Consider the following 4,262-nt stretch of genomic DNA (forward strand, 5'->3'; position numbering starts at 1 on the left):
AGATGTTCAGTGCGTCAATCAGATTTGTAAATAAATGAATCCATTTTCTGTTTTATATTCAATCCCATTTCCATACCATTACACCTGTTTGTATCTCATTATCCATGTGGCATTGGATGTGTTATTATTGGTGTTGTCGTCTTCGACTTTTATATTTGCTGCACAGCGAAATGCAGTTTTTTCTTGTCTCATCTTCTCGGCAATAAAAATGAGCATTATTTTTCAACATTTATGGAAAGACAACCTGCAAATGAATTATATTTTATTGTGCAGGTGTCCAATCTATGTGATAACAAAATAAAGTTTTTTGACGAGCCAAGACCATTTGCAGGTAGTCAATTACTGTTTCATGGCTAAATTGAAATAAAGAGTCTGACATCAAGTCCAAATTAGAGATCGTTGTTGACTCTGATGTTAATGAATCATTTGTAAATGTCTCATTTTATCCTGGTATGTATTGTTTCATTTCATACTGATTTATTTCCCAAATTTCAGTGGGACATATCTGGTCAATTAAAAAGAGAGTTTAAAAAGAAATCAATGTGAATGTCAGTTACGTCTTTTCAATGTGTTGCCAAGCAACCAGCGGGGACTCAAGGAATTTGGTCCGGCACACAACCCCCATGTAAAACACACAATGTCAGTTTTCTTTGTGCACTTTACACTATGTTTTGTATGAGTCATTAAATACAAATAAAATGTGCTGTAATGCAGATTTTGTTATTTTAGGACGGAGCCGGGCTAGCAGTTTCCCCTTGTTTCTAGTCATTGTGCTAAGCTAAGCTAACTGGCTGCTGGCTGTAGCTTCATACTATCCTAACAAACAGAACAGCGTCAATCTTGTGACAACAAACTAATCCCTTACTCGTAAACATGTGAGATTCATTATGAACAGTCATGACAGTTGAAAAAAGGCTGATTCCAATTTGGTTGTGAAAACACTGAACTAAAAGCGATGAGACCTGGAAACACCGTGACAACCAAAGTCAGATAGGGCAAGAAAACACAAGTGGTGAGTCGATTAAAGAGGTTGTTTAATCATGTTTTCTACCTCTTTATTTGGAGGTGAAACTGAAAATGAGTGCGTTTGAATCCTTCACTTCTCAATAAAACCATATTCAACAGCCGAAAGCTCAGAGTTGAACCAGGAGGTTGGTCTGTAAACAGTTTTACTTTCTCTTCCACATAAATTTGCCTCACCCTCGGGGTGTTTGTGTGATCCAACTCGACCCGCTTGACTTCTTTTTTTCGTGAAGTCACTTTGATCTCTTGGTGAGTTTAATGGAACAGACATAGAAGATGCTAAGATTCAAGTTTTTATAAAGCAAAATCACACATGGAGGCCTCAGATGTTTTTGTCTTTCTTTTTATGGAGAGCTGTAAAGACAACAGCAGGAAACATGGTGAGAAATATCCATCACAAACCAGATCTGCAGCAGATACACATGTGACGTTTTGTATACAAAGCAGTGGGGAAGCCAGGCGCCATCCCCCCCGAAAGACTATTAACTGGCCATACTTAAAGAGATGTGTAATCAGTTTGCTACATGTGTTTCACACATACTACGCTGTAGTTTTTTTGTTTTGTTTACCACCCACTACTTTGGATTAAAAGAAAACATTGTGTAACACCCTTTTAATTTATGTCTTAGCTTTATAGTGCCCTGGCCTGTTATTATACATGAAAACTTGTTTGTCCTTTCTGTCACAGTGTGTTCCGTTGAGAAAGCAGCCCACTGGATTTGCCTCTAAACATAAAAAAATAAACAAGAGAGTAATAAAGTAATCAAAAGGGCACTCCACTGAATGAAATACATTAGATTTTCTTCATTATGTCATTAATTAGTCCCAGCTGAAGTGGTTTAACTGTTGTCCTGTGACACGGCGGAACACGAAAACAACTCTGACGAACTTTGTGCCGAGCTTGCAAAGAAAAAAAAAAAGAAGCTTTCACATTGTGCAATTTTAAAAATCTGCAATTTAGTCACGATGAGAGATTAGGGGAAAAAAACTGACAAACAGAACATTTTTCTATTGAAATGGATGTGACTCATATGCTAATGTGAGAATGAACTGCTCCCTCAGGCACCAAAAATCCCAGCAAACAGATGACACACTTATTTTTTTTTGCCTCTCCTGTCATTCTTCCGCTAACATGCAAACATTACATCCCGGTCTTCACATGATCCGGCGTTATGATATGAAGCGCTTTGTGTATACATAAGCTTTAGCATATGACAGCGGTAAGAAGAGGAGGCTTGATTAGTTTAAACACCTGTTAAAAAGAGAAGGTGGTGATGTAACTGCTGTCAGGCTTTTTCTATTTATCAACAGACTGAAAGGACATAATATAAAAATGTGTTTCCTAGGAGATGATGCAATGTGTACACGTGGAAATTGCAAAATGATTGAAAGAAAAAGTAAGCCGAGAGATTACCAGGAACAGCTGCTTATCTGATGTAATATCAAACTACTGACGTAACTCGCCTCGGAGGTTATTAAAAAGCTGCCAAAGGTGTTTGCCGTAAAAGAAAAACAAACGCCACCCATCAAGTACAAAGAGTGTCTGGTGCTCGCCTGCAATACAGAAACTGTTTGGCGCTCTTTAATCAGCGGTTCCTGTGAATTTCGGTTTCTCCCAAAAAAACAAATCTGTTAAATGCTGCGGTGATCTGGATCAGACCACTGGCGTCATTTTGGTTGTTTACACTGAAGCCGAAGTAAAGAAACGAGCTTGTGTGCCGACTCGCGGAGAACTCCCCTGGCCAGTGGCCGTTGCTCGGCGTTGAATCGGATTTTCCCAGAATCCTTAGGAACTCTTAGATCAGCCTCGTGTGACCGGTGCACCGAGAGGTCACCACAGAAATACGTTGCCTAAGCTGCTTAAGCTCATTAACTCAAGCAAAGATTGTTAACATAGACACACTCAAGACATCACAGGCCTCTCTCCCCCCACACACACACACACACACACACACACACACACACACACACACACACACACACACACACACACACACACACACACACACACACACACACACACACACACAACACACAAACACACTTTGACCCTTGGGTGCGATAGGATGAATAGAACACTGGCTTACCTTCACATCCTAGATTATTCTGGCACCGTTAAATGTTTCATCCTCCACCCTCACACCATTCACCTTCACCTTCGAGGAACCTCTCAGTCAGTTCAATCAGTTTATTTTCATTTTCTTCATATAAATTCAACATAAAAAATAGAACAAATAAACCACACAGGATGCCAGACCAAAAAACAAGTATAAACATTGTGTCTCATTAGGGTTTTTCTAATCATTGTTACCTCATTATGTTCTAGAATAAGCAAAGTATTCAAAGTCTATTTGTCTTTGAATACCCCATAAAAGCCGTTTTCATTGTGTAAATACCTCTTTCTCTTTAAACCTACTCTGCCACAACAACCCCACAGCTACTGCTTAATTTCCACATTCTCAACTGCCCGCTTGACAAGTATGGCTTAATGAAACACTGGCAGCCTGAGCCTTGATTCTGCTTTATTTATTTATTTAATTATTTATTATTCTCTCAGAGATTTTTTTTTTTTTTTTTTTTTTCTGAAACAAACTGCTGGAACCTTACTTTCATTAGACACAGCCGGGATCTTGGCATGGGAGCGGGGGTCATACAAGGACATCCCAGAATTCGAAAAACAGCCCGGGCAGAGCCTGCAGCAAAGCACCAGGAGTGGCAGGGGTCCAGCTAAACCACTATTAAAACCCTGGCCACTGGAGTGTCATTGAAAACACACGGCTCAGGTAGAACACACACACACACACACACACACACACACACACACACACACACACACACACACACACACACACACACACACACACACACACACACACACACACACACACACATATTCCTGTAATTCTATCTTAGTGAGGACACTCATGCATTACCTCGCCCCTAACCTTAACCATCACAACTAAAGGTCTGACCCCTAACCCGTACCCGTACCCGAACCCTAACCCGATTCTATCCCAAAGCTTAAAACCAAGTTATGTTCCTCAAACAGGCTTTTGACGAAGTGAGGACCCACAAAAATGTTGCCACTTCCAAGAAATGTCTTTTAGACAAAGGGGGCGATGTAGACTATTTTTTTCAAACTGCTGTTTTTCGTGAATGTTTTCACACAGGACTCAAATATTACACGATGAAAAAGTAAAAAACAAATTGAGCTTTTCGTTGGGACAAAAGACATAAAA

The sequence above is a fragment of the Anoplopoma fimbria genome, chromosome 18 (assembly GCF_027596085.1).
Source record: "Anoplopoma fimbria isolate UVic2021 breed Golden Eagle Sablefish chromosome 18, Afim_UVic_2022, whole genome shotgun sequence".
In the NCBI taxonomy this organism is placed as follows: domain Eukaryota; kingdom Metazoa; phylum Chordata; class Actinopteri; order Perciformes; family Anoplopomatidae; genus Anoplopoma; species Anoplopoma fimbria.